The 19,434-nt window shown below is 37.1% G+C and overlaps 1 long non-coding RNA gene across 2 annotated transcripts in view; it reads right to left on the reverse strand.

Moving 5' to 3' along the window:
- The window catches only part of LOC123001477 (uncharacterized), a 427,451-nt gene that overhangs the window by 104,028 nt on the left and 303,989 nt on the right, over positions 1-19,434 (reverse strand). The gene's annotated exons all lie outside the window — the stretch shown is intronic.

Here is a 19,434-nt window from a genome sequence, read left to right on the forward strand (position 1 = left end):
GTGTCATGGGGTAAAGGAGAGGGGCGTCTAACTACAGACTCTAAGGATGGTGTGGTTGAGAGATTAATGTTTCTCTCCAAAAATGAATAGGAATTTAAGCAAAAGGGAAACAAGTTCTTAAAAAACAATATTCAAAATGCTCTAAAATGTTTTCACAAACCCCATTCCTTCCATTAAATAACTTTTTAAGTAATTTGAATTTCAAAAGAAATTATTGTGGAAGTTGTTTGTAAGAAGTAAGTTAGGCTGATTTTACTCTAGGTATAAGCCATTTAAGAGCATTATTTCAAAAAAGAAAAAAATTCTGTTTTCTTTTCCTTTTTTTTTTTTTCCAAAAGACAAAGTGAAAAAAGCTGTCAATTCTACCACACTATGGATAAAAGAATCTGTTACACAAAATTAAAGTCATTACTACCTTTTGGGCAGATTTATGGATATAAAATTTATTTTCATTTTATGCAAAATAATTCTGTAACGCTCTGAATCCCAGTTACTATAATGGTAGGACATCCAGTGAGGAGTAATTATAAAAGAGCAAATAGTAATTTTATCATTTGGGACTTCATGTGCTCCTCCTTATTTTCCATCAAGCCTTGGTTAAAGATATTCAGTGACTTCCAAACAAGTTTGTCCCATTTCTAATTTTAAATCTTGGTGTTCTGACAATGTTGCAATCTGGTTGCACTTATTGGATTATCTGAGATGTGATGGATATATTATTCAGCACAAACACAAAAAAAATCATATTTTCTTGGTACCACAAACACTGTTTTAATACAACCATAATAAGGGATTTGCATTTATTTCAGTTAAAAAAATTTAAGTTGGACCTCAAATAATTGCAGTTTAAGTTGTTATTTTCCAAGCTATTTTAAAGTAAGTCAGTGTATTGAAATGAAAAATCAAATGTCTTTTAGCAAAGAATACACAAGCAGATTCATTCTATTAATTTCCATTAACACTTTCATTACGGCATTCTTATTTCTATGAATTTTATGTAATTTCCCCTCATTTTCAACAGGAAATAGCAATCAAAAATAAATAAATAAATAAGGTTTCTTTCTGTGTAAATACCCATAACTGAGATAATATAGTTTTGGAATTTTTACCATAGATTTCATGACTACTATTAAAGTTATTGTCACCTTGAAAGTGTCCAGCATTAACTTTGAATCAGAAACATTTGTTTCATGTAGATTTGTATACTGTGAAGTGAAATATATACCCTCTAAACCAAAGGTTAACTCTTTAGCAAACAATGTAATACAATGAAAATGTAATTTTAATTAAGAATTATTCAATATAACTATTTACCAAAAACATCAGAGCATCAGAGGAAGGTGAGACACATTTATCAAATATCTAGTGATTTTAGAAATTTTATATATGCCAGTTAATTAAATCTTCATCAAAGTCCTGAGAAGTAGGGATCATACCTGGTTTACGGAGAAAAGAGAGAAAGAAGGGAAAAAGCTAAGACTATTAATAGGATAAGAACTATTCAGTCCCACCAGGTGGCTGGCAGAGTTAGGAGTGCACGTGAGACTGCCTTAAGGTGGATCCCAAACTCACACTCTTTCGTTGCATTTTTAAGCTTTGTTTACAGCAGGCTGATGCGTTCCCACGTGTGAATTGCCCTTGATCTAGCTCAGAGCAGTGTAAGAAAGACTTATCAAGATGAGACTAGTAATACCAACTACATTACAGATACCTAGGGGGAGAATTCCATAAATTCTAACATAAAAGCTGATACTTTATTGGAGAAAACACTTTGCTTTTGGCTTCTATTGTTAGTCTTTAATAAATCAGTTATAAGGCTAAAAGTCAATAGCCTTATCTACCCACAGATTCTTTTCCTGTTCACCTTATTCCTTATCTCATTATATGCAGTGCCCTTCATTCTTCCTATCTGAATTCCAAATATGAGGGAAAATAAGTTCAACATGATAAAGAACCAAGATAAGGAAAAATTCACTATTGAAAAATATAGTAGTGACGGAAATTTAATTGTAATGTTCCTATGTAGTTTGGAATTGAGAGCTAGGTGTCAGTGCTGCAAGATTTGACATAAACTAGCTGGTACTACCTCTATGCCTCTGTAGGTTTCCACCCAAAGTTGAGTCCTCGCTGATCTGACAAGATCAATGCTGTCTATAGCTCTTCTTGGTTAATGATGGTTAAGAAGATGGCATTTGGCTTTAACTCTATTGTCACAGCATCAACATTTGGGATGAAGCTATCACAAAGTAACCATTTAAGATAAGTCATTTAACAATCAAAGAGGTGAGTAAAGAAGAGCCTATCCAAACACCCCATTCGTTTCACCCGAGAAATAAATGACAACAAAATCATGATAATATTTATACAAACTATCATTTTAGGTTTGGAGATTTGGGGATTACCATCTTGGGTATCTGGATTATTTGGATTGGGGAAGAAGGGGAGAAAGGAAGACAAAAAACAGGTTTAGTGCTTTCTTATGGCTTTCACAAGCAAGTGGAAAAGAGGCAGAGAGGGCGCGAGATCAGTGCCTCCTTGTCACACTCCAAGGAGGAAGCACACACCGGGTGGTTGAGTCTGACCTCTGCTGACCTCTATCATTGTAGGCTGAATTCACACAACTGGAAAAAGTTTTGGTTTTGATTCCAAGAAATCTGTTAGCTGCAGTTAATCCAAGTGTTTTCAACAAGAACGGTGCATTCTTCTTGTTCACAAAATTACCCCAGAAGTGCTGGGGGTTTTCACAAATCTATCAAAGGAAGTTTTGAATGCCAGTTTTCACCATAAGGTTCATTCAGACAGTATTTTTAAGCAAAAGATACTTTAGAATCGATAGTATTATAGTGAAACAACATGAACAAAGGAGACAATAATCTTAAACTCAAAATTAAAAGCTATTGGATGTGTGCGTGTCAGTTTTCATACCAAACAATTGTCTTCAAGAAGCAGTAAGTTTTCTTTTTAATAAAATGAATCAAGATTAAGCATACTTTCTTTGCTTTAACTAAGAATCACATATTTTACTAATATCGTATCAAATACATATAAAAGACTGATGTCATTTAAAATTTTTATTCTTAGAAGCCTTCAAAACAATATATGACTTCCTCTGTTATGTCATGTTTATGTGCTTTGAAAATAAAAAAGTTTTATTTTAAAATTATCAACAGCAGGCTTAATTTTTATTCTAGATAAATTTTTAGAATAAATTATTAATGGTTTACTACCTTTGAAAAATTAAATCAATGATTGGTAAGAGTATGGTTCACAGAAGCTGATAGGTCAAAAGAATGCTATGAAATGTAGGGTTAGTTTGGGTCACAATGTTGTGTTTATTATATGTCAGGTATTTTCCTTGGTACTTTAGATATATTGACTCATTCAATCCTTAAAATAAGTCTATGTACACTTTGTTGTTTCTTCTTCTTCTTCTTCTTCTTCTTCTTCTTCTTCTTCTTCATCTTCTCTACTTTAGAGATGAGGAAAGTTAATCCAGAGAAGGTAAATAACAAAGGCAAACCCAAATAGCTGGTAAGAGCCAGAGCCCAGGTTCAAACCCTGGCTCTCTGGGGCCTGAGCTTGGTACCCTTAACCTCCATGCTGTCTATACCACCTTTCACTCAGTTGCTTGATTTTGAAACCATTTGAAGAAGTTCCTTGCAAGATAATAACTTAGATTTGAATGATCATACTCAAGTATGTTAATCAGTGACCAGAGAAGGATCTTTCATAATATGTCACGAAACACCCATGGACAGGTAGAATTCCATAGTTTATCCTCATTTTGTCATGTCTGACTTTCTATCCATGAGCTTTGCGAAAAGAAAGCACTATTTATCAAACTTTCAGAGCTCCAAGCATATGTGTGATAGCTAACATACAAGAGAATGTTAAATTAAAATTCAAAATGGCCTTGACGGAATCAAAATTTTGACTTTTTAACAAGATCAACACTCAATTTCTGCTTGGAGATTAAAAACAACAATAACAACAAAAATAAGGAACACACAAAACAGAACGAAAAAGACAGTCTTGGCAGCAGTTGACTTGAAAAAGATCAGAGTGCTTTAGTTGACCGCAGATTGCAGCAACCAAACCAAAGATGATGTCACCTAACAACAGCTACCACCACCAAACCCTTTCTCCAACATGCCAATTACATGTTTTTATGTTGCATTAACAGAAAAAACATTGTTCAAATCAGTTGAGATTTTTCTCCATCAATGTATTCAGCACTAGTCAGACAATGCCTAGAATACTGAATAAGTTCTAGATATGGTATAGGACAAAGTAGAGAGAATTTAGAATAATTTAGGTGGGAATGTTTAGAATCTTGTCTGAGTATTATGCCATAAAGGAGTGGTTGGAAAACTCGAGAAGGGAAGATCTAATTGAGAACAGAAAAGGATTTTTAAATAGGAGATAGTTCATGTGCAGGAGGGAAATAGACATATTTTCTCTCATGTTTCGAAAGGAAAATATATAAGATCAATGGGTAGGAGACGCAAGAAGACAGATAACATTTAAGTTCAATAATGTCAATGCTTGTCTTGTGAGAAAATGAGCTCTCCATCCTGGAAGGTAAGCAACCAGAGGATCAATAAATGTCAGCCTATTTTTGTGGAGCTCTCTGATTTGAGAAAGAGTTTAAATTAAATGACCACTGAGGTCCCTTACAATGTTAAGATACTATTAATTAACCTCTTTCCACATTACATCTCTATTTTATTCTGTACCTGAATTTTTACTAAATGCTATTTCAACTTAATTAAGGAAATGAAATATTTTTGTGAATTTAGTAACCTTAATCAATAGTAACATCAAGTGTTAATATATTTTTAGAGAAAAATTAAGTGAAATAATCAGTGTTCAAATAAACTTTTGTCTAAAAGTAAAATCCTGTGATAATCTCCAGATTTATTTTTTTTTAAAGATTTTATTTATTCATTTGACAGAGAGAGAGACAGCCAGCGAGAGAGGGAACACAAGCAGGGGGAGTGGGAGAGGAAGAAGCAGGCTCATAGCAGAGGAGCCTGATGTGGGGCTCGATCCCATAACACCGGGATCACGCCCTGAGCCGAAGGCAGACGCTTAACGACTGTGCCACCCAGGCGCCCCTCCAGATTTATTTTCTAAATCACAACACAGTGGAAACTTAATTTTAAGATACACATTTAATGAATTGGTATAAAGAAAAGATAAATTAATGGGATGTTAGTGTGCCTTTGTACCTCTGAGGGTTTGTTATTGAGCAGAAAATTTATGCAATTAAAACAATTGTCTACTTTATGCTCATCTAATTTTGTGTTTGACCAGAACTAAACATGCTTTACAACACATCTTTGAAAAGAGATACTATAAGAATCTTCATCTCTCAGTGCAGTAGGATAATTATAGCTTCAAACAGAAGAGTCAAACTGTAGCCATGTTGCTGTTTTAAAAGTGTACTTTTGAATAGTCATTGGCATCTCATCTTTTTGAAATTCTTGCTTAATATTATAAATGAAAGATTTTGCTGAATCGGAACCTCCCACTTGATCTTTGCTAAAGGGACTAATGGCTATGGAAACAAATGCCAGCTGAGCTCATTATTTTAAATGCAAATGTTTGGCTGAATCTACATCTCAGACCTGACAGGCAACACCTGACTTTTTTAACAATTGCTCGGGACTGCAAAAAATCAGTTTTCTCCAAATGCAAAAGGTGACTGCTTCATAATGCATTTACGATTTAGCTTAGTTTCTGCAGTTTGATTCTCATATATTTTAAATGAGATGGGAAAAAGTAGTGCTTATTTTTTTTTTCCTGAAACCAACAGATAGCATTATGTAGCTTAAAAATTCCAAATCTGATTTTAAGAATGTCCTAACAATCTAAAAAATACAACTACCATAAAGAATGTCACATGGGGACCTTTCCACATATATTCAAACCCAAGGAAGAGTATATGTTTTCTATGGCTCTGAGAAGCATTTAGAGTATTCAAGTTTTATCTTATTTATTAAATCCATAAATTGCTGAATGGTTTGGGGATGTACATAGAATTATTTCCACAATGAAGAAAATACAGCCCAGGAATTTTAATACTTATCAAGTCACTAAAATATTTTTATTTTGTTTTTAGTATATCTCTAAACTGTGAGGCCAACTTTAACTCAGGATGATATGCTGTGTCAAATTACAAAGGTCATCACGATGTGGGAAACAAAGGCAGAAGAAAAATTATTAAATGTCCTTGCTACCTACAGCCCACTGACAAGTCCTTGAAACAGGCAGAGTGAATTTCTCTAGGGACTCAACTGCCTCAATGTTATTAATACTTTGCTAAGGGCAAAAGGCAATCCTAGCCTGACACCCCCCCCCCCCAACCAGGATCCTGTAAGTCTACTTTAACATATAAAAATTTCCTTGGAAACCTCCTTTATCTCTAACCCCCGCCCCAAGATACAGGTTGGCAATCATCCCCCAAGCATATGGCCCACGATATACATCTGAAGGGTCTCATGACTAAAGTTTTATTAGACGGTAATAAATGACCTTTTCCCCAGAACAGCTAGCCCCCTCAAGGTCCTGGAAACCTTGCTTCCAAAATTCCTTAGAGACTTATGGTATCCCTAACCCCCTCCCAACTTAAGGGTATATAATGGGCCACTCCTTATGACCCCAGTGCAGCTCTTTCTGCCCACGGGTCTGTCCCTGTGCTTTAATAAAATCACCTTTTTGCACCAGAGATGTCTCAAAAATTCTTTCTTTGCTGTAGGCTTCGAACCCTAACATCTTTCCTATATCAATCACAGTTCGGGATTGGAAAATTCCTTCACTATTTCTCCTCCTCCCCTTCCTCCTCCCCACCCCCTGCTCTCCTCCTCCCTTTCCTGTTTGTCCTCCTCCTTCCCCTCCTCCATTTCCTCCTGTTCTACTTCTAATTCTTTCTCTTTCCCCTTATTTTTCGTCCTTCCTCCATCCCTTTATTCCTCCTCTCTTCCTCCTCCCTTTTTAGTTAAAAAAAAAGTCTGCTGTAAAAAGTTTGAATAGCAAAATATTTTCTTTTTATAGATATTTTTTCTCACTACACTCATAAAATACTCTTATGAAGATATAATGTTAAAGACAGATTCAGATCAAAATTTGTATCTTACTTATTTATGATCCTAGATCACTGCAGTAATATATTTTTGAGTTTATCATTTGAATCTTTTAAATATGAAAAACAACGTATAATATATAAATTTAAAAACAATTTTAAAGTATTAATTTTAAATGATTTCTAATTTCAACTTCCTTATTTTAAAGCTTAATCTGGTGTTGAGCATTGTAACCATATTTTTTTCTATCATGAAAAATATTCCGTCGCAAATCCTTGTCCTACAGCTCACTCTTTGTTGTTTTCATGTATGTGTGTGTATGTGTGTGTGTACCTTTGTGCAAATACTGAACACTTAGTGATTAAAATTTCAGTCCGACAGTTGGAGTTCTAAGCTTATTTGACTATATTTTGATAACCTTTTAAGTCTCCAATGTATAACTTATAGACGTGAGTTGGCAAAATGGATGAACCCTAATTAATTATCACATGGCATTATTCACTATACTGTGACAAAATGAAGTAAAAAATTGAGGAACGAAGCAAGAAGGGAGAAGTGAGCCTTCTCCAGTTGAAATACTTCACTCAGGACTTATCCAAGTGAGATCTTTCTCAGTGTTCCTTTGGGGTGGTTCCATGGCAGGAAAAGGGGGAAAAAAGCAAAATTCTGTCACTGCAGAGTTAATGTATGAGGACAGGGTATCCTGCCAAAAGGTCACAACACAAATGCCATCTTGATTCTCATTTTAATGGCCTAGCCAGTTATTCTTTAAGAACATTCCAGTGACTGGTAGAGAAGAATGGGGAGAAGAAACCCAGAGCACACACAGGAAGAGTTAGTTTTTCTGTTTTGTTTTTTTTTTTTTTTAAACTAATGATTTGATGCTAAAATTTTCTCAGCCAGGAAAATTTTCAGGCTTTCTTATAACTCCCCAGGTTTTCCTTCCAGTTTTCGGTAAATCGTACAAAAAGCTGCAGAAGCAGCTTGAGACTTCCCCTACTGCTGGAGGGAATAATGGGACGCTGGCCATCAATGTGTCTGCTTTCATCAGCCAGGACAAGGTGCACCCTTTCTGCAGCCAGCCATCCTAACAGGCCTCAGCCTTTTGTCGGCAGACTAACTGACAGGTGGAAATCTATAGAGTTAAAAAATCTCAAAGGTCTGTGTGGAGAGTAAGGGGAGTTGAAAAAAAAAAAAAAAGAATTTAAAACCTGACACATATGGGTTTCCAAATAAGGGTTTGACCTTTCCAAATAAAAATATTGCCCTGGCCTTTCTCCAGCCAGTGAATGCCTCGGCAAGAAAGCATGAAATGTGTCTTTCGCATTCACATATCATTTTTATTGACAGCTACATATCTAGACAACAGACCGTGCATAAGTATATGCAGTAATTGAGAAGAAAGTATTGTGGGGCTTCCAATTAAGAAAAAAAAAAAATTATATCCCTCATCTGGCCTCTAGGCCAATAATCTTCCACCTTGATTTTGCAACACTAAGCACTGCAGTTTTCTCAAAAGGCATTATGAAATTCTTCTCAACTATTCGAAACAAAATTATGTTTCGTTTTCTTAATTTTAAAAACTAAACAAAATATGGCATCCAGAACCTTTGGGAACTGTGGCTGCGGGAAGGGAGTGGTAGAACATCAGAGGAATTGTGTGTGACGGCTGCACCTACGTCCGGCCGCCCGTGCCCCAGAAGGAGCATCGGACACGGGGGCCCTGCGGTTCTTCAGATTACTACTATCTGAAAAACGGGGGAAAAAACAAGTCCTAAGCACCCAAAGAAAATCGCTTTAATGATACAATCGTTCTTTTTTAAAGTGTAAAAACAACATTTAACATAAACACAAAATAAAATAGTGATGTTTGCTTGTAATTACAGGTCACTTCTGGCTTTCCTAAAAGACATGAAACACACAGGGCTAGACTGTGGGTGCATAAGGGAAATTGTGTGGAGCTCTTTGTGGGTGGTATCACAACTAAGTGTGAGTTCAATAACAGAGTCTTCTACAGTTAGTCGTCTTCTTTTTTTAAAAGGTAAATATACTTAGAGGAACAGCCCTGCATGATGACAGAAAAAGTGGCTGCTTATGTGGTAAGATTTGAAAGACCTCTACCGACTTATCCAAAAATATTTCTGCCACCAGCCTGCGGTGTTCCCAGAAAATTTCTCACCATTCCTTTGGGACATTATCTCCAAAATGTCCCTTAAAATGCAAGCGGATTACCTCACAGCCCTGGTGTATTATACCCCATTATCATATTAGTGAGAATTTATTTGCTCTGCAAGACAGTTTAGATGAGAGTGAGAAAACAGGTTCGGCAACAAAGAACACTAGGAGGAGAAAGATACAGTTTGCAGAAGAGTCCCCGGGGCAGTGACTACCCTGCTCAGGGGACGCGGAGAGGGAGGAGGGCCAGCGATCAGGGCCGGAAAAGACAGTAGGAGACGTCCTTGGCCCCGCAGACTCCTATTTCCAGCTCTACGTTCCTAAACCACACAAGGATTTCCTCCTCTGAAAGCACTTTGTATTTTACCCGCCACATGAGAGGCAGCCTATGCTTCCTCTGTCTGGACGGTTACGTGTCCTCCACCCACTTTTAATTCGCCAGGCTCTGTCCTTCAAATGTCAGGAATTCCCACCGCTCTTAGCCAAGGCCTTGTACTACATAAACGCAACACTGATACTTACTAAATAAACGAATAAAACCGGAACCCTGGAGATGGTTGCACTGGGATTCTAGCAAATGTGGCATCAGATTTTCTCATTTCACACAATCCAGGCAGGGGTTTGCCACAAGTGGGGATCCAGTTGCTTAGCTGCCTAGTTACCGGGGCACCTTCTGTGCACTCCCCGGATACCATTACTTTGTCCGCTTATAGGCTTTTTGATTGTTTTGTTTTACATCTGTCTCTCTGATTAAACTTTATATTATGGGATGAATAAGACCGAAACTTATTCATTGTTTTAGTATCTTTTGTATCATTTTCAATCTTTTCTCCCTTTCTCTGCATCTCACCAGATGCCCCCCACCCCCACCTCACCGTCTCTGACCATACTTGACACATAGTATCAAAGAAGCCTGAAATGGAATACAAAGAGAGAAAGGGGAAGGAAGGGAGGAAAGGAATGAGGGAAGCAATAAGAAACATACTTACAACCATGTTATTTTTTCTTCCAAGGGGAGCTGTGACTAAATCACGTGCACCTGATGACAGCATTTCGGTTGCTTGGCCCTATCTGAGGAAGAGTTGGCATACTTGAGTCATTGTGCTGAGTTTGACAGATTGGGGGTGGGGAGCAGCAGCGGCCGAGGGACAGTTTCAGGGTCATAACAGCAGTTTTAAGTCTCTTTCATCTCATTACTACTTTTCCAGAATGGAATTCTTTGTATGATTGTATCATGCCAACTAGCTCTCCTATGCTGTGGGCTGAACAGGCTAGGATGTGAATATCCCCTCCTCCCGGCGTGTTCTGCTAAAGACTACTGAGAAATCGGAGCTACATTTTGCAAAGGTCTTAATTCATACTGCTCAGACAACGTTATACCACTTCAAATTCTGCTTTTAGCTACAAAAGTTGAACAAGTCTTTCGGAGATACTGTTGAGAAATTGTTTACTTTGTCTAGGTCCATGATTGCATGGGTCATTAACCATGCATGCAGCTACTGAACAAAAACTGCCCAGACAGCAGCTTTCCTAAACAGGTCTCTGGAACAGCCCCATTGTCCTTTGGTCTTCAATGGCAGCTCTGTTTCACTTGCTTTTTAATGCATGGCCTGGAAGCCCATGTTTTGACTCTGGAGGACATCGAGTTTCTGTGCACAGGGCCACTTTTATCAAAATTATTTTTGCTCGGCCTACAAAGGCACACAAAGATCTAGGTATTATGGTAAAGTCTTTGTGGTGTTCATTTTTCTATTCTTATGTGGATCTAAACATGCTCAGCATTCATAAATGTTGAATGAGTATACTTGTAACGCTAAGTAAACCAAAGCCTATAGACTTTTTTCCCCCAGCAGTGTCACAGTAGAAGTTTACAAGCATGGACTTTCCAGTGACATCTGGAAAAGACTCACAAAGAGGGAACTGATAGTTCACATATTAGTACTGGTAGTTTCTCAGTACAAGATGTGTAAGAGGAGACTCAGAGTCCAGAACAATTTTAGAATCATGAGGTGAACTGACGGTTTTTAATTTTGGTGAAGAGTGTGCTACAGTTTTGGGGGGCTCATGGGAGCCCTTTGGAGCCATTAAATCATTGAGAGCTATCACATGGGGGTGGGAATAAATACGGGACACTTTTTTTTACCACAATCCTTGGCTCTAGATGGTTTCGGAGAAGTACAATGTTCTCATTTACAAAACCTGTGTTGTGTAGTCCCTATGTCCCAAGAAAACTAAGAAAAATGAAATTATAATTGCAAAACAAACAAACAAAAATTAAGTTCCTCAGAAAAAGAATTTAGGGGCGCCTGGGTGGCACAGCGGTTAAGCGTCTGCCTTCGGCTCAGGGCGTGATCCCGGCGTTATGGGATCAAGCCCCACATCAGGCTCCTCCGCTATGAGCCTGCTTCTTCCTCTCCCACTCCCCCTGCTTGTGTTCCCTCTCTCGCTGGCTGTCTCTATCTCTGTCGAATAAATAAATAAAATCTTTAAAAAAAAAAAAAAAAAAAAAAGAAAAAGAATTTAACTGTCGTACACTTTTTCAAATATGCCTCTGAAAATTTACAGGATTTATTCAAGTGCAGAAAGAATGCTCTCCTCTTGGCAACTAGGATTCATGTGATGACTCAGCAGTTTTCAGTTCCAGTAAAGCCAACCTTTTACAGACTTCAGTAATGCTTGTGTTGATAATGTAAAAGAAAGAAGAACAATAAATACAGTATGGTGTAACTATATGGTGTAACTATGAAAAGACTTTCTATCATTCCCAAGAGGATGAAAACTCTGCAGTTGGATACGGTAGAATTCTGTGGTAGGGATTAGGCTTCTCAGAAACTCCAGTGACATTTCAGTTCTTAGTAAGGAATTGAATGAAGCTGTTTTCTTCTTTCCAACCTGTAAAACTATGGTCACTCCCTCCTTCTCAATTAGTTGTCCAATAAATGAACTAAAGGTCTATTAAAAACATGATTAAAGAAGGCAATCTGATTTTGTGTTTAGCCACAAAGGACAATGGTTATGACAAGAGCAAAGTGCCCTGAAGTTTCATTTAGCCTCCATTGGACAAAAAAATGTTTGTGAGATACACAGAAAGGCCACAAATCATCAATCCTCCAGCCCTATAAAGGAAGATTCCAGGAAGTCTCCTTAGTAGCAAATTTGGTAAACAGCCCATTAAAGGTTTCTGATGTATCACTAAGAATAAGTCAAGATTCGTGGAGAGTTCTCACAATACACTTGGAAAAAAAATAGATTGTTGATTTTGTATAAGACCTTGGAATATGTATTGTTGCTTCTGAAGATATTTACAAGAAAGCAGTCTTATTTTTTCTTATGGAAGTCATTCATTCTCAACCTACAGAAACTGATTTTACAGCATGTGATTCAAAAGCTCAAGATAATTTCATAACATGAACACACTACTCCAGAGAGAGACACGAGAGGAAAAAATGAAAGAAGCATTACACAAGCACGATACTATCTAAATAGACTTTTGTAAACAAAATTATTAGTACTTGCTGGTATAAAAGTATGACAAGAAAACCTGAGAGGAAAAAAATGAAAATATTCAATCTTTTGAAAAAGTGCAGTCAGGTGATAAGATTAGGAAAAAAAAAATCTCTTCTATATCAGCAATACCTAGGTAAATATGTAATAGAAGTTTATCATTTATGCAGAAGCAACAAAAATATAAAACACTTAAGATTGGGACACCTGGGTGGCACAGTTGGTTGAGCGACCAACTCTTGGTTTCAGCTCAGGTTGTGATCTCAGGGTTCTGAGGTCAAGCCACACGTCTGGCTCCCCGCTCAGCACAGAGTCTGCTTGAGATTTTCTCTCCCTCTCCCTCTGCCCCTCCTGCTTGTGCCCTCTCTTTCTCTCTCTCTGAAATAAATAAATAAATCTTAAAAAAAACAAACAAAACACTGAAGATTATTCTTGACCCAGGGTGCCTGGGTGGGGCAAATGGTTAAGCTTCTGACTCTTGGTTTCAGCTCAGGTCTTGATCTCAGGGTGGAGAGATTGAGCCCCCGTTCAGTTCAGAGTCTCTCTCCTTCTCCCTCTGCCCCCCACCCTTTAGAAAAAAAAAAAGATTACTCTTGACCTAAACTAAAATACATAAAGAAAAGTATCACCTTTTGCTGATAAACTCATGAAGATATTTTTATATTTATTGACAGGAAGACTGGTCAATATAAACTTGTCAATTCTTTGCAAGGTAATTTATTGGCTTTATGAAATTTCAATTCAAATTCAGGAAGGGGAGAGCAGATATTAAACAACTAAGAATTTTTTGAAAAAGAAAAGTTATTACTGTGCCCTGTTCTTGCCAGATATCAAAGTATAGTATAGCCCATGATAATCAAAACAGTACATTTTTGGCAGAAGAACTAATGGCCAGATAAAATGAACAGAATAAATACAGCAGGAAATCACCTATCATAGATACTGCTTTAATATATAGTAAAGGTGAAATCATAAATTGGTGGGGAAAAAAAGAATTATTTATTAAGTGGTGCTGGGAAAGTGATTTTTATATGGGAGGAAAAGAGAGCCTTACTTTATAGTTTATATTTTAAAATTTGTATGGACTGAAATGTATAATACACAGCTATTAAAATTATCAGACTGTGGTTTAGACTAACATTTTTTAAACAAAATACATGAAAAGAATAATAAAGAATAAATTACCAAAAACATTCTGGATACCAAAAACATGAATAAATAAAAGTAAAAGAAAAAAAAAATTCAGGGAAATTTCCAATAAATATAACAAAAACATAACCAATAGGAAGAACATACATAAATTCAAATCAGGATGGGGACTATATAGCCTGAGAAATTGATTTGAAATTACCTTAGGTTTGTCTAAGACATATCACAGACTAGCTGTGAAGGTTCCTATCCCATCCAAGAAGTATACATAAGACAAACCCTGACTATTTGGCCAAAGGAATTCATAGAGAAGGTTGATTCTATGCCTTGGTCAATGGTGAGTGAAGGTCTGAAATTTCAGAAGTACACAAATTTCCCCCAAATCTCTATGGCAGAGCAATTTATTGATATATTTTGCTGTGTACTTGATCCTATAGGAGACTCCTGAGAACAAAAATATAATTATCATCTTTCCATATCCTCCTGGAAAAATCAACCTTTATGTTCTAGAAATCTGCCTTCCTTTTTTGGTCAAAAGCCTAGGTCTATGGTGGTGAGAGAAATGGCTTCCCAAGAGATGAGGGCTCCCACGTGAGAAGGAAAGGGGGTTCATCTGTGTTTGACAAGAAGTGGAAAATGTGTCTTCTTCATATCACTCCTAGAAGTAAGAAGATTCCTTTTTTTTTTTTCTAGTGTGAGTACAGCAGCCAGAATAACACTGGCATGACGTTTTGCTGCCTGCTGAAACATCTTTTATCCCAACTGCTGACTTCATAAGACTCCTACCCACCCAATTTAATTTTCCCAGAATCAGAGACCAGGATGCTATTAAATTTGCATTACGGAAAATGTCTGAGAAAAGAGAAATGAAGAGAAGGAGGTCTGCTAAAGCTGGGAGCCTTATCAGACTCCAGTGTAAGTCCGAAGAGAGGAAAGAAGAAATTTGGGCGGAATCACCCTGGTTGCCTAGCAGTTTAGGAAAAGTTCAGTAAAGTCTTCCGGGGGTCCTTGAGCCAAAGTTGACTTTCCTTTCCCTGCTGCACCCAGTCAGGTCATTCGCACCACAGGAACCTGGCCTCTGAAAATTGGGTGAGGGATGAATTTCAAAGCTCAACAGCTGGGACCCATGTCAATCGCCTCCTTGTGTTGTCAGGTTTGCAGGCCCATTCTCATGCTGCTACCCCTTCAAAGCCAACACATAATTAACATCTTCCTCAAGCTTCCACAGCACCCATAGACAGAGCCAATTCTTCCTTTGAAGCATACAGATACTTCTGGTGGTACATTTCTTCTCCCAGGTAGAAATATTTGCTTAGGAGTCTCTTTTTCTCCTATCAGGCTGTGAGATATTTGAGGAGAAATTCTCTGTGTTTTCATGATCATAGCCTGAGGTGACTGGCACAGAGCGGAGACTGAATGTCACTGATTTGGTGAAATGATCTCTTATATTGTCTTGTTACCAATTGAATGTACACATTCTTTATGTTGACAGGAGGTCTTGTAACCCCAACCTGACTATACACTCCTTGAAGACAGCAAAAAACAGTTTATGTATTAACTTCTTGATTTTGAAATAACTTCAAATTTACAGAAATTGAACCAGGACAAGGAACTCCCATGTACCCTTTACCTTCATGGATTGTTAACATTTTGTCACATTTGCTACATCACTCATTTTTTTTTCTCTCTCATATCTATATATTATATCTATATCTGTGTGTCTATAGACACATATACAGACAGAGATCATTATTATATCTAGACAGAGATAATTATATACAGGGAGCTAGAATCATCATCATCATCATTACTGCTATTTGAGCCATTTAAGAGAAAGTTGCAAATTTCCTGCCCCTTTGTCCCTAACTGCATTCACTTTTATAACCATAGTGGAGTTCCAAAATCAGGAAATTTAACATTGATACACTAATTATATATTAATTTTAATTCAAATTTCACCAATTGTCCCAATAATGATTCTTACAGCAATCATTTTTTCTGATTCTGGATCCAGTCCAGGATCACGTATTATGTTTAGTTTTCATTTTGTGATCTCCTTTCACATGGAGGGATTCTTCATTCTTTAGAATCACTGTATACAGTGATACAGCAGGTGCACAATAAACATTAAATATATATGTTCACGTATGCAGCTAAGAGTCATGGAGATACATATGGGCCATGCCAAAATTATTTTCTTTCTTTGTAGTAAAATAAATAATTCAATAGTTTCATCAATTTTATAACCAATAGTCCTACATGACCTTTTCAAAATACGACTGTGGCAATTCAAGGGCATTGCATTCTCATTCTACAGAGAACATCTTTAGAGAAACTCAAGTGATTTTAAAAGATGATGGTATTAGCCTGTTCTAACCTCTTCAGTTGACTAAAAATCAATATTCATACACATAGAGACTTTTACCGGAGGCAAATTTAATAGAAAATGCACAAACTGAACAATATAAGAATGTCTGTGGAACATTCATTCAGAACTGACATAGTGATAACCTACCTCTACATATTACATAACTTTCATTTAGTAAATCGTATTTTCTATTATCTCTGAAAATTAGCACATTCCAAGGTATGAAATTAACCAAGCATTTAAACAAGATGCACAGGAAATAAGACATATATTGAAACACCATGAGGTGGGTTTCTGATGATAAGTGGACGTGGGTAAAGAAGTTAGCATTGTACTGGAGGTTCTAACCAGTAATCAAGAAAAAAGAAACAAAAGCCATCCAGGTGGGAAAGAAAGAAGTAAGCTATCTCTGTTTGCAGATAACATGGTTTTATATATAGAAAATCTTGACAAGAAACTTGTATCCAGAATATATAAAGAATTCTCAATGATAAAAATACAGTTAAAAATGGACAAAGGATCTGAATAGACATTTTTCCAAGAAATATGTACATATGGTCAATAAGCACACAAAAAGATGCCCAATATCACTAATCATTAGGGAAATGCAATTCAAAACCACAATTAGAGGCCAGTTCACATGCAGCAGGATGGCTATGATCAAAAAGAAAAAAAAAACAGATAAAGAAAGGATGTGGAGAAATTGTAACTCTCACGACAGTAGTAGTGAGAATGTAAATCAGTGCACCCCTTTGGAAAAATAATATGGCATTTCCACAAATGACTAAACGCAGAGTAACCATTAATCCAGCAGTCTATTTCCAGGCGTATATCCAAAGAAATGAAAAACATATGTTCACACAAAAGCTTGTACACAAATATTCATAGCAACATTATTCATAATAGCCAAAATTAGAAACCTCAATGTCTCATCAAATGATGAACGGATAAATAAAATATGATATATCAATAAAATGGAATATTGTTTGGCAATAAAAAATAGTACTGCTACAGTATGGATGAATCTTGAAGATATGCTAAGTGAAGGACCAAGGACCACATACTGTATGATTCTATTTATATGAAATTTCCAGCATAGGCACAGAAAGTACAGAAGTAGACTAGTGGTTGACTTGGGCTGGTGAGTCAATGGAAGGGATTGGTGGGGAATGGCTAAGGGGTTTGGAGTTCCTATTTGGAGTAATGAAAATGTTCTAGAATTGATTGTTGTGATAGATGCAACGACTCTGTGAAGATACTAAAAGATATTGAATTATACATTTTAAGTGGATTGATTGTATGATATGTGAATTATATCTAAATAAAGCTGAGAGAAATAGAGACAACCAAAGGAGAACTCTGCAAGGTGGTAAAGAGGTGTTCCATAAATGAGCCGAAGATGGTGCCTAGGTTGTCTCTTCACTGCAGGCTAAGACTTGTTAGCTCAAAAGTTGGCTAGCGCCAAACTCAAGTTTTTACACATCCAATTATTTTAAAAATAGGTCAAGCAAACAATTTTTACTATTTAGAGCCTGTCTACTTTTCATGCCCCACAAAGCCTCACCCAATAGCAGTTACCTACTGATAAGATAAGGCCTTACAATTGTAAGGCTCCAAGTCACTGCTACTCTTTGGAGACTCCCACTATACTGCTGAGTAACAACACCCAGACATACAAGCTCCCTCTTCAATACCCCTTGCCCTTCTCCCTTTCTAGATGGTGGCCTGCTCACCATAGGCTGTAGGGCACTGCCCCCTCTCATGCAAAACTATCTAAGTACCACCTAATAAAGCTTGTTGTTTGTTACTGACCCTCCTGTCATACCCTTCCCCTTGATCAGGGCCTGGATCCCTTGTATCCCCTACAGAAGGTAAGCTGGTCTGAGATCTCAGGACTAGGAGAACAGCATGGTGACACTCTGCCCTACAGAAGATGGCTGCCCAGACCCTGCATTTCCCAATGCTCAACCTGTCAAAAGAAGACAGCCCAGGTAGGTTCATATTTCTGCCAGGTCAAGCACAAATCTGTCTGACAACATCAGGTGAGCCTGACACACCCAGCAAAGGGGGGTGGATTAGAAGCCCTGTCAGTAATAAGCAGACAGGAGTAGCACTTGTTTTCCTTGCCATTCCTGACACTTGCCCATTCTGTCAAAAATACTGTGAGATGAGCAAGCAAAATTGTTGAAGTGCCCACAATTTACTTGAAGTGGTAAAATGCTGATCCCAGGGGCGCCTGGGTGGTTCAGTAGGTAAAACATCTGCCTTCAGCTCAGGTCATGATCCCGGGTCCTGGGATCGAGCCCCACATTGGTCACCGTGCTTCTCCCTCTGCCCCTCTCCCTGCTCCTGTGCTCTCCTCTATTTCTCTTTCTCTCTTCCTCTCAAATAAATTCTTTTTTAAAAATGTTGATACCAATAAATGTTCTAAGTCACATGCATATATTGTCATACCCGTAGCAATCACTGCAAAAACTGTACAAAGAGATACACTCGACAACACTGTATATAAATCAAGATGGATTCTTTGGGTTGAAGTAATCTACGAGAATACAAGAAAAGAGAAACAGAAAAATGAAAACCTAAAGAAATTGCAAAACAAATAATAGAAGACTTAAGCCCTAACATAAGAATAATTACATTAAATGTAAATATTTCAAATATACCAATCAAAGGACAGAGATCAGTAGAATGGGGACATGATATGACCCATCTATATGCTGTACAAATTCAACGACATAACTATGCTGAAATTAAAAGGAGGAAAAAACACTGATGGAAATATTGATCAAATAAAAGCATGTATGGCTATATCAATATCCGATAAAGTAGATTTCAGAGCAAACAAAATTACTAGAGACAATGAGGAACACTGCATAACAATAAAAGGATTAACGCATTAGAAAGATACAGTGATGCTAAATGTGTATGCCCGAAACAAAGTCCTCTCAAAATACATGGGGAAAAACTGACAGAGCTGAAAGGAGAAATAGATGAACCCACAATTATAGTTGGGGACTTCAATGTCCCCTCTCAGCAACTGATAGAACTAATAGAAAACAAAGATATCAAAGTTCTGTACAAAATACTCATCTAATAGGATCTAGTGGATATGTAGAGAACATACCACCTCGTAATAGCAGAAAACACTCA

The sequence above is a fragment of the Ursus arctos genome, unplaced genomic scaffold (assembly GCF_023065955.2).
Source record: "Ursus arctos isolate Adak ecotype North America unplaced genomic scaffold, UrsArc2.0 scaffold_29, whole genome shotgun sequence".
Lineage (NCBI taxonomy): Eukaryota > Metazoa > Chordata > Mammalia > Carnivora > Ursidae > Ursus > Ursus arctos.